The 19,576-nt window shown below is 36.0% G+C and overlaps 1 long non-coding RNA gene across 1 annotated transcript in view; it reads left to right on the top strand.

Moving 5' to 3' along the window:
- Positions 1 to 19,340, top strand: part of LOC307191039 — a 92,409-nt gene extending 73,069 nt beyond the window's left edge. Inside the window, exons 2-3 of the long non-coding RNA XR_013829585.1 lie at positions 2,782 to 2,880; positions 19,275 to 19,340. This is a non-coding gene — a long non-coding RNA (uncharacterized lncRNA). The remainder of the gene's footprint in view (positions 1 to 2,781; positions 2,881 to 19,274) is intronic.
- The last annotated feature ends 236 nt before the right edge of the window (positions 19,341 to 19,576 follow it).

The following is a 19,576-nucleotide window of genomic DNA, read 5'->3' as shown; positions in this document are numbered from 1 at the left end:
CCAAGACTGAGAATAGTGATGGGAATATTACTAGACATCTCAGAGGACCCAGAGACCAAAGTTAGAGGAAATCTAGAAGCACCTGAAATGGTAGTAAAGGACAAAACAAGAGTTTTTATCAGTGGCAAGTGGATGGACATTGAGAATTAGAATTTTGCATTGTTCAGGAATTGAGGCAGACAAGACAAAGACTGAAAGAACCAACACTGACCAGAGGTCAAAGCTGGCAGGCAGGGATATCCATAAGAAGAATGAGGGGCTTTGAGATAAAGTTGAGAAAAAAATGCAGATGAGGCCATTTTCTGCACCAAACAGGAAGTTCATATAAACTGCTTACTAGCAAAACATTTAAATAAATATTAGTCAGTAAATCAGTCAGTCCCAGGCTTTGGACAGGCTAGAACCCAGTGGTGAGAGTAAGTAGAAGAGTTAACCTGGATGAAAAAGGGCAGATGAGAGATCTCATCTGAAGCAAGTAGTCCTTGCTTCATGTAGGATGGCTTTCCTCATACTTATGGTGTATTGCTCTATTATCATCAGTATTTGTGCAGTAGTCTCTAAATTCTCCTACCAGAGGACAATTTTCTCAGTTTATATGGTCGTTATGGCCTTGATATTATTTCTATTTGTAGGAACACAGATAAAAAGCTGGTGTTGCATACTTCAAAGAGGTCTACACTTTAATAGTTAGATGTTCAGCAAAATATGTTAGGATTTGTCAGAGTGCCAAGATAACTTCCTATTAAATATTATAACATAACAAACACTTGGTTTGATATTGTCATTTGCTGTCTTCATTTTTGCACCTTTGAAAAGATTTTGTTAACACATGAAAAATCAACTCTACTATTTTCTTACCAAGTCTACTATCACCTTACCATGGTGATCAGAAAAAAATGATAATAATTTATATTCCTTAAAAAATTAAACCCATGAGCTTTATTCAAGTTTAATGAAGTAGTAAAGTTAGATGTATGATTAATTCAGACTCTTAGGAATAAATCCTTTTATCCTCTCATGCTAGCATTTTTGTTTTGAGTGTATATAAATGCACTGTGTTCATAAGTCAAATGTATATTTTCAGTCTGGGAACATTGACCTATTCACCCAATCCTTCAGTAGAAAATTGATTTTTCTCAATGCAATATTTTATTGCTACTGCTATAGGACCATGGTTTTGACATTTTTTAACTTGGCAGTAAATGTGATATCATAATTTCTAGTTAATGCCTTATGGCATCCATAAATTAATAGGTGAATTGGAAGCAGGTATTGTCAAAGAGTGGATTTTTATAATCCATGTAAAGGGTTAGATTTTTAATCCGCATTGCTTTGAATTGTGAAAGGTTACCTTTTTTTTTCCTGGAAAAGTTCTGTGAAGAACATTTTTATTTTTTTCCACAAGGAGGTTACTGTTTAATGAGTACCATTTAATAGTGGAACAAATGATTCAAATTTTCCTGATAGAGAAGAGTGAAAGGATACACTCTGGATAACTGTGTAATGTTAGTATTTATGTCACAAGAGGAGTTTCCCTGAGGTAGCATGCAATTTAACACAATACAAGTGAGCCTGCGCCTGTGGAGACTGCAGGACTGGGAGGTGATCCAATATTGATGAAGTTAATCAATACCCAACCTTAGCAAACAGTTAAATATATTCACAGGAATTCAAAATAGTGGTCTGAAGTCAGAGTAAAAAAAGTTTTTACCAAGGTCACTAAACAGAGTAATTAGAAGCAAGCCTATATTTTAAGTCCTCATGGCATTGTGTCAGGCAAAATTTTTACCTTTGCTTCCTGCAGATGATTAATTCAGATCACCCATAAACCACATAGCCTTAGCATAAACAATGTGACTTTGGTAAGAGGAGACCGAGAAAGGGTAGAAGAGGGGAAGGTGGAAAGGTAACAGCATTTCTAACTGTGCACTAAGGCACATGGTAGACACTCCACGGATACTTGTGTATGAGTGAATAAATACGTGAAGTAAAGAATAAGTAGTGGGGGGCTTCCCTGGTGGCGCAGTGGTTGAGGGTCCGCCTGCCGATGCAGGGGACACGGGTTCGTGTCCCGGTCCGGGAGGATCCCACATGCTGCAGAGCGGCTGGGCCCGTGAGCCATGGCCGCTGAGCTTGCACGTGCGGAGCCTGTGCTCCGCAACGGGAGAGGCCACAACAGTGAGAGGCCCGCGTACCGAAAAAAAAGAGTAAGTAGTGGGAAGAAAAAAGGAAAAGGGAAGGGGTGTGGATAGGGAGCAGCCATAAGGACTGATGGAAAATGTGTTTAGAGAAGCAATAAGAAGGGAACTTTGACCGCCATTCTGGCCACAGTGACTCTACTGGCAATAAGTGGAGTACTTTAAAGCAGGCATGAAGGGGCCTTTACAGGACTGGGGGAACCCTGAAAAATGAAAGGGTTTTTAAAGCCTCACACAGGAGTAACCACTTGTGAACAGCCTCTCCTTATTCTCAGAAGATTTTGGCAGCGTCAAAGAGCCTCCAATTCCCCTAGAGAAAGAAGGCACATAATTATGATATGCACAGCCTTTGAAGTCAAACAGATTTGGATTCAAAATTGGGCTGTTACTTCATAGCTGTATGATTTATCTCCAGCAAATGACTTAACCATTCAGAACTCAACGGAAACATAGTAGGTATTCAATAAATTGTGTACTTAAAATAAGCACTGTTTACTTATAAATATTCATTGAAAATAGTACTTCTACATCTAATGGTAGAACTGTCACTTACATATTCTGATTTGTTTTTATTCTAATTCAGGTGGTTCTGGACTGTTTTCTACATCGATGAAAAATTTTCCAACTACTGCTGACCACATATGCAATTAACAATATCATTCTTTGCTGGTCTTGTAATCAGGTAAGACTATAAATATGCAGGATTGATATGTAATGTTAATTATGATTATCTGATGACATTAAAAAATTAGTGTAAAAGAAAATCTATTCCTATTGCTTATAATAAGAACATTTTGATCATAGAAATGTGGATTATTTCACAGAGGAGTTATCTACCCAAATTAAAACACTGCTGATCACGCAGCTAAACATCCAGCCCCACCAAAGACATTGAACATTTTTATTTTAACATTTATAAAAACCATTCTTATTAAAGGCTTTATTAAATCTTTTCTAAGTTGAAGTTTCATTTCTCAGTTTTAAAAATGGAAATCTTTTCATGAGAGAGACTCTTCTATGATTACCTAGCAACTTTACTGCTTGAGTTATTTACAAATTACTGAGATTTCAAAATGTCTACATAAATAAATGGAAATAAATACCCTATTTTGGATTTTAAAAGCTTAATATTATAGTGATATGAACCCCAGCCAAATTAATTTTAATTATTATGTAATTCTGGTCAATTCTCAATATTATGAGAACTTGGTAAAATGATCTGAAAGAGTAAACATGCTTGGCTAAACAGCCAAGGTATTCTGAAAATGAATATTAATGAAGAAGGCTGTGCCCTACCAGATATTAAAAACATATCTTAATGTTATATTTATTAAAACAGCATGGGACTGCTACATAAATAGATAGATCCATGAAAAAAAAGGAAAATACAGAATCATACTCAAATATACAGCTTGCACACACATACAGCATTAACCCTGTACCAGGTATGTTTTTAAACCTATGACAACATTAATTCCTTTCCTTCTCACCACTACCCTGTGGGGTAGGCACTGTTATTAGCTCCTTTTTACAGATAAAGCTTGGTAGAGCATAAATAACTTGCCTGAAGCCACCCAACTCATTTGTGAAAGCTCAATTTGCATCTAGGCAGTCTGGCTCCCAGAGTCCACATTCTTAGACACTGCTTTAACCCACTTTTATTGTAAGCTAAAGAAGTGGTCCTTAAAGTGTGTGTTGGAGACCCCTCAGGTCCATGAGACTCTTCCAAAGTCCATAAGATCAAAGGTATTTTTTAAATGTACTAAAAATAGTATTTGCCCTTTTCACTGTCATTCTCTTACAACATACAATAGAGTTTTCCAGAGGCTGTGTAGCATGTGCTATTGCAACAGATTCAATACAGACCCAGATAAGAGAATCCTGCTGTCTTCTCTGAAGTTAGACATTAAAGATATTTGCAAAAATACAAGACAAAGCCACTCAGATCACTAAAATGCTTTTCTTTTGGAAATATTATTTTTAATGAAATGTTATTTATATTAACATATAAAAGGGGTCTATTATTATTTTTCAATAAATAAATATTACACAAATTTCTGAATTTTCATTTTCAAAATAGTAAATATTGAGAGGTATAACCTGTTTTTGTTGTTTAAATTCCATAAGCAGGTCTATGAGGTCCTCAATAATACTTAAGAGCATAAAGGGGTTCTGAAACCAAAATGTTTGAGAATTACTGTGCTAAATTAAGCATTTCAAATCATATGGCAGAGAAAATTTTATTGAACAGTGTACTGGACGCATGGTTCAACCATTTTGGAAAAATAAAAATTATAGTCTTCCAAAGACTCTACAAATTTGTGATAGAAGTAGAAATAGATAACAATCTCTGAAGCAATCTGGCAATACAGAACAAAAGCCTTAAAAATATGACTAATTCATCAGTCTCAAAGTTAGCAATATATCTTAAAGAGATAATGACTAATATGTTAAAATAACTTAATTAAAATAATGCTAATTATTGCTTTCTAAAAATGCTGAAATCTTAATTGTATAAAAATAGGAGCTTGATTAAATTATTATGAAATGAGTAAAGAACTACTAAGCAGCCATTAGAATGAAATAATCGAGGACTATTTCTTGATGTAGAAATACTTCCCTACATACTGTTACCCCCAAAAATTTATATGCATGCATACATGTGTATAATATACATATATAAAATACATATATTTTTATGATCATGTTCTTGTAAACATTTTTATATAAATCTCTACCCATGCATATAGCATAGCAGAATGAATATATATCAACATTTAAGCAAAGCTATTCTTTAGTTTTTCATCTGTATTTTTTATTTCTATATTATGAACATATATTAATTTCATGAATTAAAAATTTTACTTATGACAGTACAATTATTCAACAGTGAGGAAATGGTAAAATTGTGACACTGCATGATATATTACACCGCAACCAAAATGTTCAGGAAAAGGCATGAAACTAAATGTACTGAGGGAATTCCCTGGCAGTCCAGTGGTTAGGACTCCACGCTTCCACTGCAGGGGTCACGGGTCGATCCCTCATCGGGGAGCTAAAATCCTGCAAGCCATACACCCAAAAAAATTAAATAAATAAAAAATAAATGCATTGAGTGATATGTGATTGAATATTGCAACAACAGAAAGAAAAATAACAGAAATAGCTATCAAGGACATAGTTTGCACAGTGGGGAAAATGTGTATATAAATCGGATATCCAGGTTTGATATCATTCTTTCATACATATTACATTTCTCAGGTGTAAAATGGTTTGTAGTTATGTAGGAGAATGCTCTTGTTCTTAGCAGATATGTACTAAAGTATTTAAGGCAAAATGTCATGGAGTCTCTAACTTGCTTTCAAATGACTCAATAAAAAGTGTATATTGATGCAAAAAAAATAAAGAAAGAGCAAATGTGGCAGAAGGTGACAATAAGTGAACATAGGTGAAGGGTACAAGGGTGTTGACTGTACTATTATTGCTTTAAATAATAGGTTTGAAATCTTTTCAAAATAAACTGTTGGTGGGGGGAAGGAGGTGGATAGCAATAGTAAAGGCTGCAATGAGGATTTGCAATTAAAGAGGAAGAGATGCAGCAGATAATTAGCCATTAAAGGAGGTCTGGGCGGAGACATCTTTTGAACATTCATTGAGCACCCACTGCATGCTCAATAAATACATAAGTGCTGTAGAAAAATAGTCATGAGAAAGTTTTAGTGACAAGAGGAAATGTTTAGGCAGGACATAAAACAATTACAGTATCAACACAGCTTTAGAAAAATATATGTACAGAAAAAGACTATTAGGAAATATACGAAGTTGTTGAGTGTTTTTTTTAAGGAGTTAAATGCATGGGTGATTTTCATTTATTTCTCTATACAGTTCTTTATATTCCAAAGTTTTGACAATGATTAAATATTACTTTTCCAACGAGAAAAACATAGCTCTGAAATCAAATGCACCATGCCATGTGGAATCTTTGTACTTCTGATTTATACCTATTATGTTTTATTGAAACAGGATGATAAACCATTTTGCACTCTCTAGCCTGTGGGAGCCTAACAGCCACAGCCAAAATCACATATTTCCAAGAACATATCCCAACATTTTGTGAAAGTTTATGCATGGTAAAAAAACAGCAAGTACTGTGAGTAGGGCTGTATAAAGAGATGTCCAGCACTAGGATATTAGGATAAACTCTGAAAATTTTACTCTGAAAATTAAATTAGGGGCTTCCCTGGTGGCGCAGTGGTTAAGAATCTGCATTCCAATGCAAGGGACATGGGTTTGAGCCCTGGCCCGGGAAGATCCCACATGCCATGGTGTAACTAAGCCCGTGCGCCACAACTACTGAGCCTGCGCTCTAGAGCCCGTGAGCCACAACTACTGAGCCCACATGCCACAACTACTGAAGCTTGCGTGCCTAGAGCCCGTGCTCCCAACAAGAGAAGCCACCATAATGAGAAGTCCACGCACCGTTGCGAAGAGTAGCCCCCGCTCGCCGTAACCACAAAAGCCCGCTCACAGCAACAAAGACCCAATGCAGCCAAAACTATAAAGAAATAATAAAAGAAATACATTTATTTAAAAAAATTACATCAATTAGATAAATACCTATTGGAAATAAGCAACTCTCATCACTTCACCTTAGCTAACTGAAGCCATTAATGGATCCAAAGAAAGAATATCACTATGTGACAGGGGCTACTTTACAAAGGCAGTTGTGAGGGGTAGATTAGCAGATTTTCCTTCATAATTCAGTAAAGGCTCTCTGGGCATCAAGTTTTGCCTCATAACTAGAGCAATGAGTCTGGAATCAATCAGAATCATCATGTTTATTTTGATATCCTTGTTGATAGGATAACTTTAGCTTTGCCTATGTTGTCAGAGACAAAGGATGAATTACAGTTCATAAATAAAAGATGGCCAGTATTGAAATGAGAGCATAGTTTTCAGGTACTTATTTCAAAAATTCTACTTATTTTATGGGCCAGAGTTTCTGATTCAAGGTGAAATTTCTTGTTTAAATAAAAACAAGTGAAATTCCATTATAACATCAGATTTTAAAGTTGAGATTTACATGTATCTTAGTCTGTTGGGCTGCTATACAAAATGCCACAGACCTGGTAGTTTATAAACAACAGAAATTTATTTCTCACAGCTCTGGATGTCAGAAGTCCAAAATCAAGGCGTCAACATGGTCGCATTCTTTGGTGAGAGTCCTCTTCCTAGTTTATAACCAGCACCTTCTCAGTGTGTCCTCACATGGTGGAAGAGGCTAGGGATCTCTCTGGAACCTCTTTTATAAGATACCCCCCAAAGTCCCCATTTCCTAGTACCATCATCTTTGGGGGTTTAGGATTTCAACATATTAATTTGAGGGGTATACAAATATTCAGACCATAGTAACATAATAAAGGAAATTGAACTACATTTCTTTTTGTAAATGGACTGCCGCCATTATCCACAAACAGTCCCATCAATTAGCAAATCTAAAATATAGCTCAGTGCTGGGTAATAGTATATTTTTGAGTGACCTGATGATATTTCTCTAAATTGCAAGTTAATTATTTTTAAAACTTATTGTCCATATCTTTGTTTCAATATGGCAGGTTATCTCAAATCAAGAGAAGTATATTTTAGTATGCCAAATTGTGTTAAAATTTATCAATATTATCCAAAGTTATACTGCAGGAATCAAACTGCCAAAGACACCAGGCTAAATGCAAGAAAAGCAAATCTTAAAATTGAAACAGTAAATTCACATTTTATTTTTTGGTTAGTAATTATCACTCAAACAAAGCCCACATCTAGTGTCATTACTTCCCTCTGCAACATTCCTATGAAGCTAGTGAATGTTGATTAATTACATTTGGGCATTTTTGTTTCATTTTGGCCAATTGGCCTCATATTTATGTATCCTAGTGGGTTGATATTCTGAATAAACATGGAGTACAACCAAAGGGCCTTCAGATATATTTTATTATAATGTATTTCTTGGTAAGAAATGAATGAGAATCCATTATCTAAAAAGTCAACATATTACCTACAGAATTTATATGATTTATAAACTGCCTTCTCTAAACATCAAATTTTAAATTTGACCCAGAATTCCAACTCTTGTAATTTATTCTGGAAATAATCAGGAAAATGCATAAAATGTATACAAAGAATAGTATTCCAGCACAGTTGGTAATATTTTTTTAATGGAAACAATGTTGACAATCAATTTTGACACTCCATAAACAAGGAAAAAGTTTGTTTACATTTATATTTATTGACATAAATAGAGGTCCATTAGAAGTTTTATGGTACAGGTAGAACCTTATTATAGTATGATCCTATCTGAGATGTTTATGTGTCCATAATATTTGATAAATTGAAAATAATCTTGTAAGACATACCCCAAGCTGTTAGTTGCAGTCATAGAAATTGTAGGGAGATTTTAATTTATATTTCGTATCTCTCTTTCATACCATTTGCATTTTAAACAAAAACCAAATCATTTTATAATTATAAAAAACTAAAATTCCAACAACACAACCTGCCCCAGGCTATATTGATTGATATGTGACAAATGTATATTAGTGACCTAAGCAGTCCCCTACTCCATCTTCAATCCCATCTTCATTTAGTTTTTTCCTACTCACCTTCTTTGGACTCAACCTAAATATCACTTCCCTAGGAAAACCATCCCTAACACTTGTAAGCAGATTAGGCTTTCCTATTATAAACATGTTGCACTTATGTTTTGTAATAAAATTTACAATTGCAGTTTCTTGTTCCTGTACATTTTATTTGCAGGATTATACAATTCATTATGCATGGACTGTGGCTGTGTTGATCACTGCTATATTCCTAACACTTAGCCTTCTGCCAGGCTCATGGGAGGGCTCAGGTACCTCTTTGTTATATGTATCAATGAATGAATTTTAAAATGTGATGCATCATCTGAGAAAGGATAATTCTAAGTTTGTTTACATAAAATATTATAAAAAAATATACATTTAGTTCATATTCAATAATTTGATGACTAAAAGAACGTGTTACACAGAATTGTCCTAAAATATTGAGAATATATAAGGTCTCTAAACATAGCACTGAATTTTGTTTGACTGAATGAGATTATAAGACAATTGAACCAACAGTTACTATTAATCCTATTTGTAGGTTGGAAAGCTGAGGGTTATGTCCCTTGCCCTAGAAATCTTTTTATGCTGTGGCTCTTTATATGAAATACAGAGACTTGGATCATTTGGTTATTAGATGATATGGGAATTAGAATTGAAATGTATTCTAACTTTTTCAGTTAGTAGCTGTACGTCTTAAAGAGGCAGCTAACCTCTTTGGGGTTAATTTCAGTTACAACCTAGTCACAATTCAATACTTAGAATGTGTTGCGCTATGTAATGATCAAAACTCTTTGCTTAACCTACTGTATAGCACAGGGAAGTCTACTCAGTGCTCTGTGGTGACCTAAATGAGAAGGAAATCCAAAAAAGAGGGGATATATATATATGCGTATAGCTGATTCACTTTGCTGTACAGTATAAACTAAAACAATATTGTAAAGCAACTATACTCCAATAAAAAAAAACTCTGCTTAATTTACAATTAAATCTCCTCTTTCCTATTTTGTGCAGTTGCTTGGAAGTGGTGGAGATGGGAGGCATGGTGCTTCTGCTATCTATTCTCTCTTTGCTCACTTCCTCATTACCTGCTACTTTGATTGAAGCTGGGAGAGGGAGAACAGGTACAGAGGATAGGTGAATTCCTATCTGGCTGGTTGGGTTCATGCTCTGGTCTTGGCAGAGTTGGTGTACTTGAGTAGATGTTTAGAAGATTAAAGTTGACAGTGTTTTAGAGGCTATTCAAAGATATTTTGCCTGCATTCCATTCTGGAATACACTTTACCCAAGAAGATGCATATCCTTTCCTTGTAGTTGCTGGTTCTCCTTTCCTATCCACTAATAATGATACAGCTCCACTTAGCACCTCATTCTGCAGAGACCATAAACCAAGATGATAGCCTGTGGTGCTCTCCTATGTACCCATGTCTGGATCACAGAATTCCTTCCTTCCAAAAACTCTATGAGGTTAGGATGATTTCAGTGCATCAGTAGCACTCTCCTACCACCAAAGCAGTTATTCATCATATCTCTAACCCTTTCACAGGATTAACAGCAGATTAGAAACTGTGGAGTGAAAGATTAGTGAACTTGTAGACATAGCACTAGAAAATATCCAAAATAAAACACAGAGAGAAAAAAGACTGAAAAAATTAACAGAACATGAGTGAGATGCGGGACAACTTCAAGCAGGCTATGTCCATGTAATTGAAGCTGCTGATGAAGCAAAGAAAGGAAAGAAGATAGAAAAATATTTTTTTTAACTTACGACTGAAAAGTTCCGAATTGATGAAAACTATAAGGCCAGGGTTTCAAGAACCTCAAAGATACCAACCACAAGAAACATGAAGGAAACTACTGCAAGGTACCTCATGATAAAATTACTTTCAGTCAGTTAAAAAGCACAAAACAACTAGAGAACAAAAGATATGATAAATATAAATCAGTAGTTCTAAACTGGGGACTACTTCAATCTCTCCAGGGGACATTGAACAATGTCCAGATACATTTTTCATTGTCAAAACTGAGGGAGTGAGTGAGTAGAGGCCAGAGATGCTGAATGACAACAGACTTTGTGTCAGAAATAATGCAAGCCAGAGGATATAGAGCAACTTTAAAGAACTGATAGGAAAACACTGTCAACCTAGAATTCTACACTCTGCAAAAAAAGTTGCTTTCACAACGATGGTGAAATACAGACCTTATCAGACATAAAATGTTGAGGGCTTCCTGGTGGCGCAGTGGTTGGGAGTCCGCCTGCCGATGCAGGGGATGTGGGTTTGTGCCCCGGTCTAGGAGGATCCCACATGCCGCGGAGTGGCTGGGCCAGTGAGCCATGGCCTCTGGGCCTGCGCGTCCAGAGCCTGTGCTCAGCAACCGGAGAGGCCACAACAGTGAGAGGCCCGCGTACCGCAAAGAAAAAAAAAAAATGTTGAGAGAATTCATTACCATGAATTATAATTAAAGAAATGTTAAATTAAAGGAAGTCTTTCAGGAAGAAGAGAAATAAGACCAGAGAGAAACAGGGATCTACAAAAAGAAATAAAAAGCACTGGAAATGGAAAGTGTACAGATAAATATAAAATACGTATTTTATTACTTTTAAAGATATCTTTAAAAGGGGGCTGCTTAAAGCAAAAATAACACAATGTATTATGTGGTTTATAATGTATATTTAAGTAGAACACACAAAGACAATAGCACAAAGTCTGAGATAGGAGGAGAAACGGAAAATGCTATCATAATATTCTTATGTGTGAAATGATAGAATATTACTTGAAGGAAGACTGCAATAAGTTAAACATGTATACTTTATACCTTTAACAACTACTGGAAGAAGTAATTAGGGCTTAATAACACACAAATGAGATAAGATAAATCAGGAAAAATACATAACTCTCCAAAGAAGGCAGAAAAGGAGACAAAAAGGAATAAAGAACAGATTAATCAACCAGAAAACAAGTAGCAAGATAGTAGACTCAAACTCTACCATATCCAAAAGCACATTAATGGATAAGGTGAAGACATTCCAATTAGAATGCAGAGACTGATGGATTAGACTTTTTTAAAGTGAAATCTAATTATATGTAGCAAAACAGAAACCTACTTTAAGTACAAATACAGAAGTACTTTGAAAGTAAAAGGATGGAGACAGCTAACATTAATCAAAAGAAATCTGGAGTGGCTATATAAATATCAGAAAAAGTTGATTTCAGGGAAAAGAATATTACCTGATAAAGATGGTCATTTCATAATGATAAATGGGTCAATTTATCAACAGGACATAAAAATCTTAAATGCTTTATTTAAAAATCTGTGAAGGAAAATACACAAAGCAAAACACATTAAAAAATACAAGAAGAAATAGAAAATTTTACAGTTGCTATTGTGCAAATACTGTCAAAATATAGTATTGTAAAAGTACAAATACTGAAAATTTCAATAATTGATAGAATAAGTAGACATGAAATCAATTAGATATAGACATTTATTGTACAATCTATCTTACAACAGCAGAATACACATTCTTTTTAAGACCACAAGCACCAGTTATTAAGATTGGCATATTTAAGGGTAATAATTTGAATAGACACTTCACACAAAACAACTAAACACATGAAAAAATACTTGACATTATTAGTCATGAGGGAGATGAAATCTAAAGCACAAAGTGATATTACTATATACCCATTACAAAGGTTAACATTTGAAAGATTGACCATATGGAGTGTTGGTAGGAGGTGCCAAAAATGTATGTTATGGAAAGCTTTTAGAATTTTTTGAGCAGGAGAGAAATATATGGTTTATGTTTTGCATGATCAATATAATATAGCTATTGTATCATTATGATAATAACTGATACAGATTATTCAAAAATCCCTTTGAGTTCAACAACTTATCTAACTAATTAAATTGAGTACAGAATGTTCATGATTCGGGGGCTTCCCTGGTGGTGCAGTGGTTGAGAGTCCGCCTGCTGATGCAGGGGACACGGGTTCGTGCCCTGGTCTGGGAAGATCCCACATGCCACGGAGCGGCTGGGCCCGTGAGCCATGGCCACTGAGCCTGCGCGTCGGGAGCCTGTGCTCCGCAACGGGAGAGGCCACAACAGTGAGAGGCCCGCGCACCGCAAAAAAAAAAAAAAAAAAAAAATGTTCATGATTCGATATGTTCAGATAGTTGACATGGGTGAAAAATAAAAATCCAGACATAATTCATTGTTCTGAATCTGTGTACTGACTATGCTATGCAAAGGATTAATAATCTCTAAAAGTGAAAATTGGTCTTACAACTCTGCAAAGCACAGTTTTGTTTCTGGATAATTACAGAATAATATAAAATATCTATTTTATGTATCCCTTAGAGCAGTAGTCCCCAACCTTTTTGGCACCAGGGACTCGTTTCGTGGAAGACAATTTTTCCACAAAAAACTGGGGATGGTTCAGGACGTGATGCGAGTGATGGGGAGCGATGGGGAGCCGCAGAGGAAGCTTCGCTCTCCTACTGTGCGACCCCATTCCTAAGGCCGGGGACTGGTACCAGGGGTTGGGGACACCTGCCTTAGAGAACTCTTTAGACTAATTCAAAGTCTTACAAGCAGTAATAATAGCTTACTGCCTTCCATTTTGCATAATAACAAGATACTGATTAGTTGGAGAAATTATTTCAGTATATTTAATTTTTCTTTACATTTCACCTACCAGCTTACTAATGAAAACTTGATATTATTGTCCACCTCATTAAAGAGCTTAAAAGAAGTCACAGAGGATTTAAAGTAAATGAGACAGTGGGTGTTAACAGAAAATTAGATATATTTTGATGCCTTATTTTTCCATTTCCTTTTTTTTTTTTTGGGCTCTTGGAGGATTATGGGTGGTCAGGCTCTATTTCCTGCTTAGAGATGCTAATATTCTGTTTTGCTAATGAAATAATGAGAAAAAAAGAAAAAAAACATTATTCACATAGTGCAAAATGCCATCCATGCCATTTTCATTCAAGGTATATTCACTAAGCACCTTCTATGTGGCAAACATATTAGGGATTCAGTAGTTAATAGCACAGGAAAATTCTCTGCTTTTGAGAAATGTACATTCTAGTGAAAGATACAGACAAAAAGGAAAGAAACAAATGTATATCTCAGGGGAGAATATAGTTAATGAGCACATGAGAGGGAATGGAGGAAAAGGAGTGTTTCTAGGGTCCTCAGAGAAGGTCTCTCCCAAGTAGTGCATTTGAGCTAAGATCTAAAGGCAGTGAGGGAGGGCACTTAGGCAGATTTTCTTAAACAGTAACATTCCAGACTGAAGAAACTGCAAGTGCGAAGACCATGGGAATTATGCTTAGCCTGCTTGAAGAACAGAAAGGAAATCCGTATGACTGGTGTGTGACTGATGCAGAGAAATGTGGAGGAGAGTAGTCAGAGAAATTGACAGGGTGGGAGTGGATCACAGAGCACCATGAAAGTTTTGGGGACTTTACTGTGAGTGCATTTGGATGCTATTGTAAAGCTCATCAGAAAGGGTGCATGAGCTGACTTACATCTTGAAAGGATTACTCTGTCAGATGACCTGAGTTACTATAGGGAGACAAAGATAAAAGCAGGAAGACTTCCTGGGGAACTTTTCAGTAACCTAAAAGAAAGAAGATGTAGGGAAAGAAGTGAGTTGCCTATAACTGATTTCCTGACAGACTACATGCGGATGTGAGAGAAAGAGTCAAGGATGGGTCCGAGTTTTGGACTTCAAGCATCTACAGGGAGGGAACAGAAATTAACTGCGGGAAAAAAAAGCAGGTTTGGAAGTAGACCATTTGAAGTTCATTTGGAGTATGTTACATTTAATATCTTAAAGATATCTGTTTAATTGACTTCTGCACCCTTTGGATCAACACAGCCCAGCATATCTATTTTCTGATGGTAGAACACCAAGAAATGACCTGAACTATTCCTGTAATCTTGGAGACAGGTCACCATTACCATTGACACCATTGCAGACCACAGCATCCTAGCAGCAGGCAATTCAGGGCCTGTCAATTTATCGAATGACATGTCCTATCAGAGTGTCATTTACTGCTCATGCCTCAAGTATTTTGCCTCCTTCCCTGGGACTTCTCCATAGACAATATGGTGTAGGATGCTGAAGATCTCATGTATTTCCCACACGTGATATCTGTAAGCAGGGAGTGGGGAGTGATGGCTCTTGATTTGAATCCTTGACCAATAAAAGGCAGGAACTGGCGAATATATTCTTCTCTCTTTCTCCATGAAATATAGGTATGTCCCAAAGGATGGAATAATTAGTCAGACTTGGAAGTAGTAAGCTCCATGATGGATCCTTATTTTGACGCTCCCTAATTTCTTGCTTATCCCTGAGGTAGTATTCCATAATAAAATAATGGAACACAAGCTCCTTGCCTAAAGCTAAGACAACACCCATGTGGAAAATCTAGTCAGCAACTGGATAAAGACTTCAGTTTAGAAAAGATGTCTAGAAATAGAAAATATGGAGTTGTTGGCATATTAATGGAATTTAAAGCTCTGAGACTGGATGAGAACCCCTAGAGAAGGGATGTAGATAAAGAATTTGCATGAAGACTGAGAGTTGGGACACTCCATTATTCAAAGTTTAGAAGATGAGGAAATACAGCAAAGGAGACAAAGAGGAAGTAGTCGATAAGATAAGAGGAAAACCAGGAGAATGTGTGGTATCCTGACATCCAAGAGAAGAAAGTATTTGAAGGAGAGCAGTCAAATGCTGCTGAGAGGTTAAGACGAAGACTGAGTTTGGATCATTTTCTTTGTCAACATGGTGGTCACTGTGTTCTTGAAAAGAATTTATATCCTGGGGTACTGAGGCAAAATTCAAACTGGAATGGGTTCAGGAGAGAATGAGGAGATTGGAAGTAGGTTCACTAACTCTCCCAAAGCATTTTCCTCTCTAATTTCTCTGCATTCATTCCTTTCGTGACTACAACCAGTCTAAATGCATTAAATACCATCTACATATTGAAAATGCCCAAATGCATATATTCAACCCAGACCTCTCACCTTATCTATAAAACTGTATGTCCAAATACTTTCTTGACATCTCAACTTGGATTTCTAATAGATAATGTAAATTTAACATATAAAACAGACTTCTGAACTCCTCACCTTCTCCCCCAAAACCTTATTCTCCTTTAGTCTTCCACATCTCAATGAATGGACATTTCATTCCTTCAGATTTCATGTCCAAAAATCTTAGAGCCGGGCTTCCCTGGTGGTGCAGTGGTTGAGAGTCCGCCTGCCGATGCAGGGGACACGGGTTCGTGCCCCGGTCCGGGAAGATCCCACATGCCGCAGAGCGGCTGGGCCCGTGAGCCATGGCCGCTGAGCCTGCACGTCCAGAGCCTGTGCTCCGCAATGGGAGAGGCCACAACAGTGAGAGGCCCGCGTACCGCAAAAAAAAAAAAAAAAGAAAAAAAAACTTAGAGCCATCCATGACTCCTCTCTACACATATAACATTCAATTTGTCAGTAAACTCTGTAGATTCTATTTTTAAAATATATCTAAAACCCTACAGTTTTCACTTCTTCCTTTGTTACTATCCTGGTCCAAGCCATCATCATCTTTTACCTAGATTATTGCAAGAGTCTTCTCTCTGGCCTCCCTGCTTCATTCCTTTCCTCCATCACTTTTCTCTATTTATATTCAATAGGGCAGCTAGGCATAATATTTTGGAAAGCAACCATACTCAAGTTTCTCCTCTTCCCAGAACCTGCTAATGACTTCCCCTGTCAGAGTACAAAGTCAATGTCTGTTCGATGGCCTACAAGGGCCACATGCTTTCAAGCCCTTCTTCCTTCTCTAATTTTATCTCTTGCTGCTTTCTTCCTCAGTGTACATTAGTATCCTGGCTGTTTCTCCAACAGTCTGGGCACATTCTGGTCTCAGGGCTTTGCCTTGGCTGTTCCCTCTGTCTGGAATGTTCTTCCGTCAGCTAACCAAAAGAATCATTTCCTTACTTCTATCAAGTCTTTGCCCAAATGTGACGTATTTGTAATACTTGATACTGCAACCCCAGCCCTGGCTCTCTCCCGTCCTCTTATCTTGATTTGTTTTCTTTCTATAGTACTTAATTGCTTTATAATTTATTTATTATGCTAATCCACTATCTTCTTCAAGTAGAATGTAAGTTCTTCTGACAGAGATTTTTATTTGACTTATTCATTCTTAATGCCTAGAATACTGACTGTGTATAGTAGGTACTCAAAACATATTTATTGAATGAATAAAAAATGATTACATCTGCATATTATATGTATTTCTCAGGCAGCAAATATTGGTAAAATTTTAAAACAAGTTTGATATCATCCACATTGGGATCAAATTGCCTTGATTCACTAGCTTGCTTTAAAACTCATGTATCTCTGCATTGATGACATAACATTTTTTATGTAAATGTTCAAAGGTCTTACAAGTTCTGTTCCAGTATGTTAGAATGCTCTTATTGATGTGGAGAGCCAAGGATAAGGCAACACCAAGAACAAGATGAAAAGGGAGGTTTAAGATAGGGATATTTTGGAATATTTGCTGACAGAGCACAGAATATAGGTTTGTGGATATGAATTTCTTATTCAGAGCCAGGTTGAGCAATGTGACCCTTTGCCAAAGCTTCTTACATTTTCCTTAGATTACTGATGTGAAGCTTCTGTTTTATTGAAGCTTATGGTGATAAGAATGTTGGGCCCAGATTAACATCTCCTTTTTTCTTGAAATCCAATGAAAGCATTTTATCACTTATGAGGAACATCATACATTTGCATTCAGCTGAAAAATAGAAAGCCACAAAAATAAGCTCTTTACTACGGGCATTCTGAACTAGGTTTCAACCTGTCATTGACAAAGAACACTTTCTTCCATTTTTTTAACAAAATATGTTATTTCCAAAGACATGGTTTATTTCTCTGTAGAGATGGCCTGAAACTTAGCAGAGAAAAACAGATTGTTAGCACATGACTTAAAAGTAAAACAACAAAAAATTCTCTAACACAATGTCAAAAGAAAACCTAAGAATATGTGCTGTCCTGGATTTTTAGCTTTGATTATAGAGTGACAAATGATTACTGTAAAACCTAAGAAATTTTTCTTTAAAAAAGGAAAAATTGTTTGCAGATTTGGAGAAAATTTTAAAACGTTATATAAAAAACAATATAAAAGTGTAGGTGGATGGTTGGCAAAAACAACCTAGAATTTGAGATCAATGACCTTTATTGTTATTCTAGAATAAACATTAGAAGGGAAATAACCATTCATTAGACTCAACAATAGGTAGAAACCACAGTTGGCATGAAAGTTGTATTTCCCTTATGTCTTTAAGTAGTGCTTTAGATTTTCTTAACAAGACAGACTGATTTACATTGCCTTATAGTTCTTTTTCTTTCTTGGCTTTCAACAGAGTGTACTGTTGGGGCCATTTTTCCTTAAATCTTAATTTGTTTTCTGATCTATGAGTTCGTTTTTCTAGTTGAAGGAATGGAACAATGCCCACAACACAGTGAAAAATGAAGCTTTCAATCATGAATCCCAGTTATTGAGGAAAACAAATGGCAATATGTTTAATAGAATGCCATATCCAAATATGTTGAATGGCTAAATTTCTTAACATTTTAGTCACTAGTATTATTTTCCTATTTTTTCCTTGTGATTCTTTTTTTTAATTTCTTTTTTCAGTTCTTTTTCTTTGTAATTTTATCAAATATTTTTCTTGTCACCTGGGGAATATGAATTTGACATATAACAAACAAATACCCTTAACACTTATAAAATTGAACTCTATCACAGGAGCATGATTAGTTTAATGTAAAATATAATTACTTAAATATATAAAGCTTTTATCATTTCAAATGACTACATTATTACATAGTACTTTTATGAATGATTCTATATCAAATATATTCAAAATATTTCACATGTTCATTTAATACTAAGAATTATTTTTAGACCTTGGCTATAGCACATAAAAAGTTATTTCTATATTATGTAGATATTTGCTCAAATAATTTCTATAGTGAATCCAGTTCTGAGGAGGATGAAGTAAGCATACTCTACCCTCTCTCTCCAACTGAATGCAAATATTAAACTCTGAACAGAAGATAGAGAGATATAGATAGATAGATAGATAGATAGACAGATAGCTATCTGACACTTAAAATAAATGGTAGCAGAAAGATTTGGGAAGGATTCCAGAATTTGATGTACCACCAAACCAGAGGTAAATATCCCTTTTCCCCCCATCTGTTATCACCTGCCATGGACTCAAAGGCAACTTGAAACCTAGCAGTGCCACCCAGCAGGGATAGAGAAAGCCTCATTTTCTGTACCAAGAGGTTGTAAAGAAGACTCCTAAGGTCCAGAAAGAATAGGATTAAATCCTTTGTTTTCTTTTCTTTCCTCTCCTGTCCCAGCCTCCAGGCAAGACCTCAGTGGCACAGAAGCTGAGCAGGCACCTAAAATACTGAAGGAAGAGACGTTCCTTTATTACCAAAGGAGCTGTGATTCAAAGAACTAGAGATGAAGATACTTTGCTTTTTATTCCTTCTTTGTCCTCTTCCTACTAAGCCTCAGCTACAGTATCAATTGTGGAAAGTGGAAAAATAGGGGCACTAAAGGCCTGGTTTTCTGATTAGAAGACCATGAAATGGGGACCCAGAGGACCAGAAAGTATTGAAGAGACCACAGAGAGAAGGGAACTCTAGCAAGATATTGC

Source organism: Stenella coeruleoalba (genome assembly GCF_951394435.1).
Source record: "Stenella coeruleoalba genome assembly, chromosome: 1".
Lineage (NCBI taxonomy): Eukaryota > Metazoa > Chordata > Mammalia > Artiodactyla > Delphinidae > Stenella > Stenella coeruleoalba.
Note: the sequence above shows the minus strand (reverse complement) of the source record. Positions and strands in the feature narration are given on the sequence as shown.